Genomic DNA, 17,203 nt, shown 5'->3' on the forward strand with positions numbered 1-17,203 from the left:
TCCTCAAGACTTGTGAGGACTCTGATAATACCCTAGTACCAGACATAGCCTTTGTCTTTCTGCATTGGCACTGTGGCCGTGCTGCTTCCACTCTTGAATGTAGCCGTTTCTTGACTTCCAAGCGCCTGAGAGAACTGCACCTTCTCACCTTCTTGAAGTTAGGTGAGGCCGTATGGTTTGATTTGGTTGATTTGTGAGCAGATTGACAGTTATCCTGTGCTCACATCCTTCTCTCTTTTCTTCTGCCGTGGCAATTCTGAAAGCAAATGTTGATAACAGGTACAGTGGTGAAACATGATGTGGACGACATCTGCCATGGAGACACATGATGGAGAGAGATACCTTTGTAGCTTTATAGCCACTGAGATTTTTGCGACTGTGTTTACTGCAACATATCCTGACTGATACGGCCATTGCTGGGCCGTCATCCTGCTTCCTTACCTGTCTCTACATCTTACTGAGGGGAGTAATCGTCTTGTTCACTATTCCCATCCCTGGAGCCCTGTTACCGGCCTGCCTGACATATGGTAGGCAACTAATAAATCATTCATGGAATGAAATGATGATTCTGTATCAAGGAAGGCTCTATCTGAAGATTGCATTTCCATAGTAGCCAAACCCTTGGCATGGTTCCGATGTGAGGAAAAGTGATAAAAAAAATATTTATTTGAGGGAAAAATAAAGATCATGGTTCCATCGCTAAAGCTTTAGAAAATAAGTTATTTAGAAAAAAAAATATTTTTTCAGTGAAAAAGAGCAATGAATACACAAGAAATGCATAGTTATCTTTATTTATGGACTAAAAACAGTGAAATAGGCCAGGAATTTGAGAAAGAAGCCCATGCTATGAAGTCACATTGAAACAATTTTTTACTAATTATTCGTTCATTCAACATTGTTTGCTGATTGACCTTGTGTACTGTGGTGGGTGGGAAGAAGGCAATCTGACACATTTCCTTGAAAAGCTCTCAGATAAGAAGGAGATAGAGAAAGACCATGGAACGGAATAAGGGCAATAATGTAAATGCTTTGGGAAGGAACACAGAAGCAGCCTATAGTACTTCCGAGTTGGGCAATGATGAATTTGAAGAAGCATCATTTTATCTGGGCCCCTACACAGGTATAAACTTGCCTTTCATCTCCAGTGACCATCCTCTGTATTCATCTTCAACTACTACTGTGGCCATATTCTGGGCTTTCTCATCATCTAAAACTGTCCCAACCCTGATACAATAAAATTCACGATCCAACTCTCTGACCAGACCCGCTAGTCTTCCCAGTTTGTTCAGTTATGGTCAGTTACAGCCGTTCCATCAAACTTATCAAGATTTTCTTTTAGTATCTTCTATACCCAATGTGGGACTCAAATTCATGACCCTGAGATCAAGAGTTTTATGTTCTTCTGACTGGGCCAGCCCGGCGTGCCTAAACTTACCAAGATTTTCATTCTCTGATCCCTCCTATTTAAACTTTTCTCTTTTCCCAGCTTAGACCTCCACAGATCAGAATTTTGCCACTCTTTTGCTGTTATGTTTAACTCCTTTATTGTTATTTTGTAGGTTCTATAGAGCCCATGTGGAAAATTCCACCTTGGATCAAACCACTTGTGGCCTTCTCCATGCTTGTATTTAGATTGCTAGAGAAAGTCATAGGCAGATTGGAGATCCTTAAAAACCATCCTTTGCAGGTTTAACTAGAACCTCAGCGTAACTCCGTTATCCATTTGTTTCCCTACTTAACCTTCTTTCCAGTCTTTCACAACAACCATTTCAAGACTTCTTTCCTAATATTCTTTTTTTTTTTTTTAGATTTTATTTATTTATTTGACAGAGAGAGAGTACAAGTAGGCAGAGCAGCAGTCAGAGGCAGAGAGAGAGGGAGAAGTAGGCTTCCTGCTGAGCAGGGAGCCTGATGCAGGGCTCCAATGCCAGGACTCTGGGATCATGACCTAAGCTGAAGGCAGATGCTTAATGACTGAGCCACCCAGGTGCCCCCTTTCTTCATATTCTTGGACCTTCCCATCTACCACACATTTAGCAGATGCCTGTGCCTGTTGCTTTTCAGAGAAAATGTAAACCATCACAGAGGTGTAACCTTCTGCAACCCAACATAAAAAAGTCATGGCTCTGTCATCTTTTTTCCTTCTTGTCTGTTAAAAAGTTGACATTCTGTCTACCCTAGCTGGTAACATGGGCGTGGATTAAAATATCATATTGGAGTAAAGTGAGGGATGGAATAAGAAAGGGCCCAGGAAAGCATGTTGAGGAATGACAAGCTCTGAGAACCATAGAGGAAGAAGAGGCCACCACAGGGACAGAATGGGGAGCAGTCAGAGAGGGGAGAGGACAAGCAAGGAAGTGTCATGTTAAGGGAGGCAGGGCATGAGTGTGTTCCAAACAGGAGGGAGAATGGACATTTCCAAGCTCTAAAACCATGGAGAAGTCAAGTAAGATAAAGGTGAAAATGTATCTTTTGGATTTAGCCCACAATAGGGTCTTACGGGTCTTGATAAGGGTGCTTCGTTAGAGAGATGAGTGCAGACAGGCTGGAGTGGCTGAGAAGTGAATGGCACAGGGGGAAATGGAGATTCCCACTGCAGATTTCCCTTTAGAGAAGTTCAGCTCTGAAGGAGAGAGGGTAGAGGAGACTGAAACTGGAGAGAGTTAGAGGGCAGAAAAAAGCTATTTTTTTTTTTTAAATAATAGAGACTTAGTATATTTAATTGCCCATGGGGAAGAATAAGTAGCAAGGGAGAGGTTAATAAAACAAGTAAAAGAGGATAGGACAGTTGATGGACTAAGGTCCATATGAAAGCAGGAAAGAGGAGAATCCAAAGTCTCTTATAGTTTCTTTTTCTACCTTCTTACTCTCTAGAACTTTTATGCTTTCTAATATTATATATATGCTAATGACTTCAAAATCTATAGCTTCATGCAAAATCAATCTCTTGAGCACTAGATCATTTTATCCAGCTGCCTAGTGGACAGCTGTCTCTAGCCCCAGGCATCTTATCTGAAACAACTTATTACCATTTCTTCCAAATATGATTTCTTTCAACGTTTCTTACACCAGGAAAAACCCCAAAATCCAGCCAAAATGCTAGTAGATGTCTCTGACTGCCCTTTATCTTCCCATCATCTCTTCCCACTTTCTTTCCCTAGTGTATCAGGTCCTGATATGAGGTTTCCATTTTTCCAAGAAGCCTTCTTCATCCCTACAGGTCAGGAATAGGCATTCTACCTACATGTCCTTGTTGCGTCATCTACATCCTCTGTTTTGGCGCTTCCTAATTTTCTTTTCTTTTCCTTTCTTCCTTCCTTTCTTTTTTTTTTTTTTTTAGAGTAGAGTGAGAGATTAGGGTGACGGGAGGAGCAGAGAAATAGAGAGAAAGGGAGACTCAAGCGGACCCAGCATACCCAGCACAGAACCCGACACAGGGCTCAATCTCACCACCCTGAGATCATGACCTGAGTGGAAATCAAGAGTCAGGCGCTTAACCGACTGAGCCACCAGGTGCCCCACTATTTTTCTGATCGTCTTTTTCTTAGACTCTAAAGCCACATTGATAGGTACAGTTGTGTCTACTTCACAGTGACATCTCCATCAGTTAAGACATAGCCAAGAATAAATAAATACTAGTGGAATAAATCGTTGTAACTGCTAGCAGTTGGAATAGACCACGTTAAGGCATTTCTACATTTATTATCTAATTTAATCTTCATATAGAACCATGAGAGGTAGGTATTATTTTCCCTGTTTTATTGATGAAGAAAGCTGAGGTTCAGAGAGTTTAACTAACTTCACCCCCAGTCATCCAGCTATATCTCACCTTCCCGGTATTTATTTCACATCATGTTGTCTTTCAGCGAAGGAGATGTGACTTGGGCTAAGGCTTGGTCTGAGGCAGTAAGGTTTCCATGTAGAATGCCACACACTTTCTGATTTAAATACACACACACACACACACACACACGAGGATATATGTGTGTGTGTGTGTGTGTATTCCAAGCTCTGAGGGAGATTGCTAGTGTAATAGTTAAAACAAACAAACAAACAAACAAAAAACCCACTGGAATCTGGCTACATATATTAAGATCCTGGCTGCTACCTCTGTGAACTCCGGCAAGTTTCATACCCTCTCTAAGACTCGTTTTTTTCAAATATAAATTGGGAAGAGCAGTACGTATCTCACAGGTACTTTCCTAAGAAGCCCTTAGCAGAGAGCCTGGCCTGGCTGGGCCTGTTGGTCAGGGGGACTTACTCATCCCATGCTGTCCCCTGTGGGGTTAGCAGTCCGTTTGCTGCTGGGCTGGCAGCAGGACAGACGCCCAGGCTCCTGTGTACCAGGGCAGGTAAAGAGTATCACCTTGCTTCTCCACATGTCCAGAGTGCCAGACTTTTCTGGCTCCCTCCTGCAGGGTGACCCCCAGGGGAAGAATCCTTCCTCCCAGGCTCAGACAGTGTTTTGTGGCTCTAAGGAGGGCAGACAGGGTAGGATTGGAGCCTGGGGCACGCTCCCATTCAGACTGTGGAGGTTTGCATATCAGAGGGTGGACGGAGGAAGATGGATGGGGTTTAGAGGAGAAACCAAAGCGAGGGTTTTCCAGTAACAAAGGAGAGACCTGAAAAAAGCCAGAAAAAAATTTGAAAAGCTAATAGATCTTGATTGCTTAGTTTGTGTCAGGTACTTATGAATATTAACTTTTAAAATTCCTACAACAATCCCATCAGTTGTGATACTATCTTTTGTAGTTGAGAAAACAGAGGCCGAGGAAGGCTAAGTATGTTGTGTGGGGTCTCATGGATGCAACCAACAGGAGAGCAGGTCCGGAGTGAGGGGTCCAAGCTGGAGCCAGTCCCAGGAGGAGCTTAAACGTGGGACCTGGTGAACCCCCGAGCAGCATGCCTTCATTTCTCTGGGCTACACGGACTAGCTTGAGGTACCTGGTCTCATTCAGGTAGTTCCTTAAAGATGCTGACAAAACTGGCCATGCATCACCCCCCCCCCCGGGGATCTTGTTAAATGTGCAGATGCCCAGGTCCTACTCCTAAAGGTTCTGACTCTGTCGGTCTCAGGTAGGTCTAGCAAATCCACGTCTTTCACAATCACCCCAGAAAACTCTGACGCACTGGTCCCCTGGCAGGTCTTTTAGAAATCAATACCTTGAAGCTACCCACCAGCTGGAGGCAGCACAAGGGCTTTGTGCCGGTGTTTACTCCCACAGGCTACCCCCAGCAGCCCTTGCTAAGAATGTATCGATTACTGGGTTCCAGCAGGGGAAGGGCTGGAGCCATGCTAGGAAATTCCCTGGGCTTCCCAAGTCCCAGGCTTCAGAAGGCGCCCCAGATTAATCGCCTGCGAGTGTAGAATGCAACGTGGCCGTAATTCGGGCTTTGAAAGGTATTCCTGTTAAAACCGCCTGTGTTCTCCCTAGAATGCGGCTGGTCTGTGAGGTTAGCTCGAAATCCTGATGATCGGGCCGAGTTCCGCAGCAGTCATTTGTGTTCTACACGAGTAGAGGAGCAATAAGCATTTTGTCTGCAGCAAAGCTAAATCATCCTGAGGGAGCAGTTTACATCATTAGAATGTAATGAAGGAGGTTGTCACCGGCAGCTGCCAACCGCATTTCTGGTGACTTAGAAAAAGGTTACGTTCAGCAGACATTTTTCTGAGTCGTATTTACTTTTGTGCGTGGAGGGAGGCTGGTTATGCTAGCAGACTGATTTTCTTTCTGATTTCATGTACTTTTAATAATGGTCTGTCTGGGTAAGGACGACTAATCTAGTCAAGTCCCTGATGAAATGCTTGATGTCAGAGCAATAATTCAGTGCTTCCCGAGGAGGCCTGCAGAGGCTGCTCTCCTCAAAGATGAAGTGTGTTGCATGCTAAAAGCTATTTATTACCCAACTTTCTTATCCTACTTGTAGGTACGGCGGTGAAAACTCCCAGCTAGGGAAGCCTATGCCTCTTGCAGTTTCCACACGGTCACCTACACAGTCACCACCCTGGCCCAGGTTACTAGAGGCACACCTCGGAGGTCTTGCCCAGTTTGAGACCAGACCACTGCAATAAAGCCAATATCGCAGTCAAGCGAATCAGATTCCTTTTTTTTGGTTACCCAGGGCATAGAAGTTATGTTCACGCTCCGTTACTATCTGTTAAGAGTGCACTAGCATTATGTCTAAAGAAAGTACACACCTTAATCAAAACATCCTTTCTTGTTTAGAAAACGCTAACCATCGTGTGAGCGTTCATCAAGTTTTAATCACTGATCACAGATCACTATGGCAAATATGATAATGAGGAGAAGTTTGAAATAGTGTAGCGTGGCACTATTTGGAAATGTGGCACAGAGGCACGAAGTGTGCAAACGCTGTCGGGAAAATGGGGAGGATAGACTTGCTTGAGATGGAATTGCCGCAGACCTTGCGTTTGTTAGAAAGTATTTGTGAAGCACAGTAAAGCCAAGCACAATGAGGCAAGGGGTGCCTGTGTTGGTCCTCATGTAGTAAACAGCAGTAAGCCCTTCAATGCCGCCCCCTCCTCTCTTGCCTTTCTATATCCAGTTCTTTGTTTGGTAGTTGAATAATTGTTCTGTATGTAAATCAGATCATGTGTAACTGTGAATTCCCCAACATTTAGAACACTCTTTGGGACATGGTAGATGCCTAGACATCATTTGTTAAATGAACAAATAACATTTCCTTTCCTGCTCAAACTTTTCAGCCTTGCCTTTAGGATACAGATGACACTTCTGAACGTGAGTTATAAGGACCCTTGCGTCTCCCCACCCCTCCTTTCCACTGTCCTGTCCACCCCAGACTACCTTCAGCTCCTGCATGTTGCCATCGGTCTCTTCTTAGAGCCTTTACACCTGTTCTTCCGTCCCCCCACAGATCTTCCCTTCCCCTCTCCTGCCCACTTCTCTTCTGGTAATTCCCTTCCATTCTTCACATCTCAACCTACATGTCATCTCTTCCAATACATCTTCTCTGATTCTCCCAAGATCAGGTTGCTTGGACTTCATTCATGATCCCAAGTCCTGAACTCCCCGACCACAGCTTTCTCCCACCGCACTGTCATTGCTGATTTGCTTGTCACTGTGCACGGCGAGGCTGTGAGCTCCTTGGGTGAAGAGGTGACCTCTGGTCTTGACCTCCCAGTACAATAAATCCCATTTCCAAGTGCTGAGTGAATGAATCAGGTGATAGTAACAGCTTAGAGAGCCTAAGGCATAGGCTTGATTTTCCTCTTGCCTTTAGTTGAAGAAGGTGCTATAGATACATACACAGGCTCTCCAGAGGGAGAAGACTCTGGTTCAGCTCCCTCATTAGACCTGTGCACCATCACCACTCTGGCCCAGGCTGCTGTTAGCCCTCACCTGGATGAGAGCAACAGACTCCTAACTGGCCTCTGCCCCCTCTTGTCCTTCTGTATACAGTTCTTCATTCAGTGGCCAGCGAAGTTGAAGCCCAGAATGTTTCGATGACCCATCCAAGGCCTTACAAATGTTTAGGAGCAAAACCAGAACAAGAAACCACTTTTAAGGAAAAAATTTCTTCTTCCAGCTGCTCTATAACCCCAAACTTCCCCTGGTTAAATCCAATTTGATTCTGATTCATACGTGTTTCTTAACACAGCGATGTTACCCTCATTCCAGCCACACTTTTCCTTGAGGTCTTGGCACAAGTCTTAGGGATCACATTGTTATTCCTTCCTTGTTATTCTGGTTATCTGCTTAATAAGTAACATTCTGCCCTTACCTAGTATCCATTCGTAGTCAGAGAAAGAGATTTCACTGACAGGAAGATATATAATAAACCTTAAATCTGCAGAGTACTTCTAAAGGCTTAATGCCTCAAAAAATGTGTATTCTCAGTGGGTTGTGTGTGTGTGTGTGTGTTTAACTCAGTCTGTGAAGACACAAGGGGGAAGGGGAGGAAGCTGGAGACTATTCAGTCCCAAAAGTCTGTGTTATTGCCATAATTTGCTTTTAGCAAATGTCTTCATCATTAATATTGTTAGCTTGTTTCACTGAACACTCAAGGACCCCAGAGACAAAACTTCGTTATTTCCAATTGTTTTGGTGCCCATTTTCTTAGCTACTCCATGCAACTGCCATCTTGTATCGTTTGTGTAGGTTCCTGATGTTTGCATGTTTTCCCAGTCGTTAGTGCTGTGATAGGATGCATTACAAGACACAGTGGCCTTTTGAAAAGGAGAGAGTAATGTTACGGTTTTCGGGTAGTCTCAAAGTCCTTCGTTTTTCTTCTAGCCCCTAGTCTAAGACCTTTGCTCTATGCTTACCTGCAGTGTTATCCTGCCCTCATTTTCCTTGCCTCACCAGTAGCAATTGGGATTGCCATGTGGTCCTGGGTGTGAATACCTACAAATAAGTATTTTTTTTTGAAGAAAGTGCAGAGTTATTTTTAGGATTGAGGTCCTGTAGTCATCACTTAGACCTGGGCTTCATGGGGACGAGTTGGGAGGGCAAAGGGGGGGGAAAATGGCTTTAGAGGCCAGCAGCTAGGACAGCCTTCAAGTAGCAGGTGACGCATCCCTGGAGAATCCAACTGAATAGCCTTGCATGTAGCTGGATGAGCACACCAATCTCAGGGCTCCTTTCCCAGCATTCCCTTGTCCAGACCATGACTTTTTCCTCCCTTCATTTTATTTTGAATTTTGAAATAATTTCACATTTATAGAAGAATTGCAAAAACAGTACATTTTTACATATCCTTCATCCAGAGTCTTCAAATGTTAACATTTTTACTATATTTGTCTTCATTGTTTTTCCAGGTGTGTGCACACACATTTTTCTGAATCATGTGAAAGTAAGTCACAGACATGCAGCTTTTCTCCTATTATTTCAGCGTATGTTTCTTTCTTTCTTTCTTTTTTTTTTTTTTTAAGATTTTATTTATTTATTTGACAGACAGAGATCACAAGCAGGCAGAGAGGCAGGCAGAGAGAGAGGAGGAAGCAGGCTCCCCGCCTCGCAGAGAGCCCGATGCGGGGCTCGATCCCAGGACTCCGGGATCATGACCTGAGCCGAAGGCAGAGGCTTAACCCACTGAGCCACCCAGGCTCCCCGTATGTTTCTTTTTTAATTATTTACTATTTACTTATTTGACAGAGATCACAAGTAGGCAGAGAGGCAGGCAGAGAGAGAGAGAGAGAGGAGGAAGCAGGCTCCCCGCCTGGCAGAGAGCCCGATGCGGAGCTCGATCCCAAGACCCTGAGATCATGACCTGAGCTGAAGGCAGAGGCTTAACCCACCAAGCCACCCAGGTACCCCTCAGCGTGTATTTCTTAAAAACAATGCTACTATCTTAACTGTCATATAATTCAGCATCAGGAAATTAGCACGGATACAGTATTATTAAATAATTAAGAAACCCTATTCAAATTTTGTCAATTATCCTATTAACGTCCTTAATACAAAAAGAAAAAAAAAAAACCTGGTTCAAGAGCCTAACCAAGATTACTACTTGCATTTAGTTGTCATGACTTTTTAGTTTTCTTTAATGTGAAATAGTTTTTCTTTGTCATGACTTTGATATTTTTTTTAAATTAATTTATTTATTTGACAGACAGAGATCACAAGTAGGCAGAGAGGCAGGCAGAGAGAGAGGAGAAAGCAGGCTCCCCGCTGAGCAGAGAGCCCGATGTGGGGCTTGATCCCAGGACCCCGGGATCACGACCTGAGCCGAAGGCAGAGGCTTCAACCCACTGAGCCACCCAGGCGCCCCATGACTTTGATATTTTTGAAGACAATCTAGTCTTTTTTTTTTTTTTGAAAGTTCCTCAGTTTGAGTTTGTTTGTTTGGAATTTCCTCATGATTAGATTCTGATTATACATTTTGGACAGGGAAATGACTGAAATAATGTCCCCCTCTCAGTACATCTATTGGGAGGCACTTGATATCAGATACATTAATGGTAACATCTCATTAATGGTAATGTCCGTTTTGATCACTTGGTCAGATTTCTCCACCATGTAGCTAACTATTTCTTCTTTGTTAATAAGGATCTGTAGGCAAATACTTTGAGACTATGCAGACAGCTTTTTTTTTTTCTCATCAAAGCAGAGCACACTAATTTTAGTATTCATTAATGATTCTTTCCTGAAATAAGTATTTCCATCATAGTTGTCAAATGGTGACTTTGATTTCGTTATTCCTTCTGTGTTTATTAGTTGGCATTTTACTTTAAAGAAAAGCTCCTTCCCCCACCCCCGAAAAAGAAATGAAAGCTTTTCCTTCTGATTGATTGATATTTGTATGGTTTCACATACTGTTTGTTATATTCTATGGGTTATAATTTTTTACTCTTATTTATTTTGATATATAAATAATTTTGAAATTTTAAAAGATTAAGATTTGAAATCAACTCAGATTTAGCTATCAGGGGGCCCTTAGAAGCTGACTTCTGTGTCCTTCCAACCTGCCTTTACTAGTCTTTGAATGCTCCTCACTCCTGTGTATAACAAGATGTTCTAGGCTCACCTTACACATCCTGTCCCAACCCTGGAACTGATTGTTTTTTCACAAAGCACTGTTCCCTTTGGTGAGGAATGGCACTTAGAAACCAAGATCTGGGTGCTAGGGGTGTTCATCAATATTGAAATGCCATTTCTTCTGGTCTCTGTCAGCAGATATGGCTAGGGCATGTACACACACACACTCCTGTATCTTTTCTTTCAATCTGTAGCAAAAGCTAGCTTTTCTTATTCAGTTCACAGGGCAATGGGAAAGGAATTACTGTTGTGTGTGTAGTTAGCCCTTAAAAAACTGTCAAGGACTTGTATTTTCACCAAGTTTAAAAATGAGTCACCCTTTCCTCCCCAATTCCTGGACACATTTCACACATCTATCTTAAATTGTGAAGTCTAGCACATGTGCTACATAAATATACCAAATATAAATCAATGTAAGTGGCCAGAAATGATAGAGAATAAAATCTTCCTACTTCCTAATGTGGCATATGGTCTTGTTCCTTCAGTGATGCAGGTGGGCTGGGAAAAGTTTATTTATTTGGACATATGTGATCAATACTACTCTGGAAAAAGCAAGCATCAGTATTCTATTTAGTTATAGATTATTACATCACTGGGCTGAGAATGTTGACTAATATTAATTGATACTCAATTAAAAATGTTCTTTAGTGAAATATGTAGAGCATTTAATATGCTAACAGGCATTGCAATTCCAAGAAAAAGATATAGTACAAGATTTCCCAAACTTATTTGCCTGCAGAATCTCCTTTTCATGGAGCATCTAGGTAAATTTGTGTCCCATGAAATCTACTTCGGGGAATGCCATTACACACTCATTCACTCACACATACAGTCATAATATCATAAAAGTCCCAGAAAGAGTGATTTGCTCAGAATCCCTGGACTCAGTCATAATGAAGTGGTTTGTATTTTCTGTAGATAAAAGAAGCTCCCCCACCCAAAATGTGTAAGCTCCATTTCCTCTCTGCCCCAAATTGCTATGTGTCTCTGATCAAGTGGAAGGCTTTGGATTTTCATATCCCTGTATCAGTGAGGTGGTGGAGATAGTTAAAAGTTAGCAAATATTTATTTCTGAAAGATATCCATACCTGTTCTTTCCTGACTCCCTAAGGGTTCCCACCCCAACTTTTCCCAAAGCCTGCTGTGATCCCATGTCCTGAGGTGAATTTAGAACATTTTGGAAAACGCACATGAGAGAGGGGTGTGACTTTCATAGAAGTGGTCATGGTGCATGTCATTAAACTAATGCCACTGCATATTCGAATTTCATCTATATTCTTAAAAAAAATTATCAGAGAAATTAAGAATTGATCACTTTAAGAAATCCACAATTTTTACATTGTCTTTGTTTTTACAGAGAGCCACACAAAGTACAAGTTAAACTAAATTTTTTTTTTGCAAGTAGATTACATCATACAAATATTTTAGTATTTTTTGCATTTGGAATAATGAAGTTGACTATCAAGACTTTTCACGCTGGTATATTTCACTGACTGAAAGATGTTTGCTAATGCTACTAAATCTATTCCTTCAACATTTTTAAGAATCATGAACAACACGTTTTGGGTCCCTGAATGGGTTTTAGATCTGTAAATCAATCCCATGGATCATTTTAAATTACTAATCATAAGCAAATAGATAAGCAAGAATGACTATAAATTGGGTTAATTACTGTAGCTCAAGTTTTAGCTCATAATTTTGACTTTCAAAGGCTACACAAACCAATTTTGTACTCTTAGATTATAATGAGCAGTCTTTATTCTTTAATCAGTTCGCCCCGTATCTGGCTGTCTAATGTAACATTCCTTTGAAGTCTAGAAAGATCTAACATAATTGAAGAAATGTCGAACTACTTGACTCTTTTTTTTTAATATAAAGGAATTAAACATTAATCAGGCTTGCGCATCTCAATTAAGCCAATTAAAATTATCACAGAATGCAGTGCATACCGCAATAGGTAGCTTTTATGCTTGAATATGTTATCAACTTTTACCTAATGCTCCCTTCTTCATGAGGTTTGTTACTCGAACAGTAAATACAGACCTGAAGTCTGTCTCACAAGGTCCACTAGTGAATATGGTCTGGCAAAGCCCCATGAAAGACTCGTTTACAGTGTTGATTCAAGTGCTGCCGACAGCGCTGGAACTTACCTTAAATCTCTTGCCAAAAAAGGAGGTCTGTAATTATGGTGATGACTGGTGCCTTCACCCAAATAGCCCATTAGTGATTCAATTTGCTTCCCTAACAACTGGGAAGCAGTTTTGGTCTTGCAGGCTACGGTGTATACACAAAGTCCATATAATTACTAATAATTTGTAACAAGTGTTAATTGATAAACAGCTCCCTCTGGTAGCTTAATTAAAGCTGTAGGATAGCTAGGCGATTTACAACTGGGATTGATCTCAATTAGTCAACAAAATCTGTGTAGTCTGTTCAAAGGAGAAAAAGGAAATTCAGCCTAGTGAGGCTTTGGGGATTTTGTCTTGTCTTCTCGGTTTCTTTTTCCTTCAAGAAGAGAAACAGAATCAGAAGAGCCGCATGGCTCTGTCAGAAGCGACCCACCTAGCTTCGGCGGCCCGTTACTTGTAGGCTCTTCAACATTTGTTCTCCATTTGTTTTTTCTCTGTCAGGTTACTGAAAAATATTCAAGCTTTTGCTTTTATTACACCCAGTGGTACGCATTGCCGAATACCGACCCTGAGGGACCTGAAAGTAGAAAGAGAAAACAATTTTTAAAAATGTCAGGTTTTGATCTTGCAGAGCTGTTTGCAAACTGGCATTTTGGGGCCATAATTAAAAGGAAGCCCAGGGAAGGTGGCATGGGGGACCCACCAGAGACGGGGCGGCCTGGGGATCTCATAGAGCCAGTTTGGCTGCTTCGGGACTCGACTGATTCTATCGTGGGGCTGATACAGTAAAAACCTAATCTAAGCATTGCTAAAATCGCCCCTATGGAATAGGAGAGGAAAAAAGTGTCATCTGTGCTCAGCGAGATCACAGACTGGCTGCAAACAGCTGCTGAAACATTAATTAATCTGTTTGCAAATAAATTGTGGATCTGTACTAGTTGAAATTGCTGTTATAAACAAGCTGGGATGCTGTACTTTCCAGATTTGCTTGTATTTTGAGATTTTTTTTTTTCATACGCTGTAAAATCACCACGGCCCAGATACTGTGTGTTTACTTCTGGAAGCTCTGAGCCAGTATACTGACATTACCTCATAGACGCTCAGCTTGGAGGCAATTCGTACTGGTTGTGGTCCTTTGGAAGGCTGTACAGTACTGTGTGAAAAGGTCTGCACCTCATTTAAGTCAGATTTGTTAATCAAAGAGAATGAAATATTCTACAGAGCAAATGGCTGTGGATTTAGTAATTTTGTAATTTTAAAGCATTTCGTAAGTGTCACAGTTCCTTAATTTGTTCTAACTGGGCTGTGGCAAATTCTAGTTGCCTTGACACTTAGAAGATTAATATTGGTTCCCAGTGTTTACTCATTTTCTAAAAAGTGATAGCATGTATAGCTGGGACAGAGAATCTGGAGAGTTTATTTTGCCAAATTTAAAGTTCTGATGCTGTCTGTTCCCTGTTTCTTTGTCCTTTGTTCTTGATTTTAATTCAGCAAACACTCATGAGCTTACTCTTTATTCATTTACACATTTTTTTTTGATTCCTAGTATGAACCAGTTATTCTGCTAGGTGCTGGGATACAGAAGGTATTGAGAATATAACCTTGTTCTCAAGGAGCTTATGGTCTAGCGCTGGGAATAAAAGCAGGCATAGCCAATATATAGGTGATTGGACATGATGGTATTCCAATAAAAGTTTATTTAAAAAAATAAACAAACAGTGGCAGGCTGGATTTATTCATCGTCTAGTGGAAAAAGTCAAGTAAAAAGCCAAACTACAATATAGTCTGTCCCTTAAAGTCATAGGTGCTATTGGAGCTCATTGGAAGGACACTCTATCCAGGTCTGGTGGTGATGGTGGTGGTTGTAAAGTTGAGTTACGGTCAACAAAGTCTTTAGAGGAACTCTAAGTGGAAATATCTGGATGAGAAGAAATTATTCAGATAAAGGGACAAACAGGATGGGCAGAATGTCCCAGGCACAGGTGACAAGGTGGGGGGCAAGGTCAAGGGTGAGGTATAGCATGATGTGTGTGGTAGTGTCATTAAGGTGTTCATCCATATTCTGATTTTGCCCTTTCTTGCAAACACGATGAAGGCTCACACTTCTCTACCCTGCTGTAAAGGGAAGCATGACCATATGACTTGCTTTAACCTGGAAAAATCAGAGGAAATGGCATGGGTTATCTCTGGATGGGAGATTTAAGAGCCAGCCCTTAATCGGTTCTTCACATTCATACCCCCTGCCCTAGGGATCCCAGAAGCCCTTGTTGAGTTCGAACTTCCATCTGCCTTGGTTCCCGAGAGGTGATTATGACAGAGCTCCCCTAATAACTTATATTGGACATTTAGAGTGAAATTCTGATAACTCTCTGTTGGATAAAACCAGTGAAATGTTGGAGTTTTTGTTTTTTATTCTGACATAGCCTAGTCTGTCTTGATTGTTGCCGTGTGTTCTTGGATCTGAATCTATTTGTGAAAGGCTTTCTTTTGGTTAGTGGGGTGAGATCCAAGGACTTCAAGGAGTTTGCAATCTATTGGCACTCAGTTGTGACACAAAGCAAGATGTGGTAAGTGCTTTGAGAGAAATAAGAAATGAAAAGAGAGAGCCCATCCTTAAGACTATCAGGAAAGGTTTCATGAAAGAACTGTGTTTTGAGTTGAGCTATAAAGAAGAGCCAGAGTTTCATTAGGAAAATTAGGAAATTTTTTTTTAAGATTTTAAAAATTATTTATTTATTTGAGAACAGAGATCACAGGAGGCAGAGAGAGAGAAGCAGGCTCCTCACTGAGCAGAGAGCCCCATGTGGGGCTTTATCCCAGGACCCTGGCATCGTGACCCAAGCCGAAGGCAGAGGCTTTAACCCACTGAGCCACTCCGGTGCCTCTCATTAGGAGATCTTAAGCAATGAGCTAGAAAAGGCAGATGAGTGGTAAGAAGAGAATGAGACAAGGTATGGAGGCCAAAAAATATAACTTAAAATTATGCAGATTGAAAGCAAGACACAAAAATCAAGGTCAATCAGTGGGGACCCTTATATGACTTGCCAAGGGTTTTGGAGGAGAGTGGGGAGAGGAATTGATGTAGGGTCAGATAATCTGGTTTCTTGTGCTCTTTTTTACCAATTACCAGCTGAGGAGGAAAAGGGTGTCTCTCTCTATGGTGCTAGAATTCAAGTTTCCTGACTTCTAGGTGAAAGCCTTGTCACACCGCACTACCTCTGTAGTAACCAGAGAATCCGAACCCAGCACCATGTTATTCAAGTGTACCAAGCATACAAAGAAGTCAGCAGGCAGAAGTGGTACCTGGGGTGGTTGGAGGAACAACTCCAAGAGAGCAAAGGAATTACCATAGTGCTTCTGGACTTGGTTTCTGGGGCTGAGAATCAAGTCATAGATAAAGACCTGAAATGGTTGCCAAAGGCTGGGGGGTGAGGGAAATAAAGTGAGGTTGGTAAAGGGTACAGATTTTCTGCCAGAAGATGAATAAGGTCTGAGGATCTAATGTATAACATGGTGGCTATAGTTGAAAACACTCTATTGTATGATTGAAATTTGCTAAGAGGGCAGAACTTAAATGTTCTCACACACACAAAGATAAATATGTGAGGTGATAAATGTGTTCATTAACTACATGGGAGGAATCCATTCACAATGCCCCTGTATGTCAAATCATCATGATATATACTTTAAATATCTTACAGTTTTCTTTGTCAATTATACCTCAGTAAAGCTGAAAACCAAAAGACCCGAAATTCCCATGACATGGTTGTCCTTGATGGCAGGCTTATGCTTCTATTAATATCCACTTATGGACTTCTAGTCCTTGAATTTTTGCAAATTTCTTACAAGAACATATTTATACTTATGTCAGTACCTGATGATAGTTACTGTCAATACAATATTATTCCAGGAGAAATACGTTTTAAAAATTTTATTAATGGCTCTCTACTTCAGAGACAGTAAGGTGTGGAGCATGGCATCAGCAGACTTGGGTCTAGTCTGCGTCCCCAAACCTGCCAACTTTAATGCCTTTGTGTAAGACACACCTTTGGGGATTTTCTCATCCTGCCCTTTGAAAGGGACATTTGTAAATAAAAGGTATTATTTTTCCTATTATCAATTTTAAGTGGTAATTTTCCAAGTAAATTGAGAAGGAAGAGACGTTGCTCTGGGCCATCAGTTCACTGCACTGGGGCTGGGCTGGACTGCTTTCCTTCTCTCTCGGGAAGTCTCTCTTCCTCAAGGTGAAGACCAGAATGTATCCTTTGTATCTCCATTGGATCGTAAGCTTATTTTTGCTAGAGGACCTGTTACACATTTGTTTATATAGCTATCTCTCTCATTTATCTGGGAACTCATTGAGAAGTGTGTGCTGACCTTCAGGTCTTTTCAAAGTGAGGTAAGGGGAATTGTACCACGTGTGAATCTTACCCATCTAGATGCACGGGTAAGGTGGGGGTGGGGAGAGATTGATTTAACTAGGGCAGGTAAGTGATGCCAGTCACCATTGCATTTAATTATTCTGTGGTCCAGAATACACAGTATTTGGGAGAC

At 41.7% G+C, this 17,203-nt stretch overlaps 1 pseudogene; it reads left to right on the forward strand.

Moving 5' to 3' along the window:
* Positions 1-996: 996 nt before the first annotated feature.
* The window catches only part of LOC101674030, a 59,232-nt pseudogene continuing 43,025 nt past the window's right edge, over positions 997-17,203 (forward strand).

The sequence above is a fragment of the Mustela putorius genome, unplaced genomic scaffold (genome assembly GCF_011764305.1).
Source record: "Mustela putorius furo isolate JIRA1106 unplaced genomic scaffold, ASM1176430v1.1 tig00003853_pilon_pilon_pilon, whole genome shotgun sequence".
NCBI classification, from domain to species: Eukaryota; Metazoa; Chordata; class Mammalia; order Carnivora; family Mustelidae; genus Mustela; species Mustela putorius.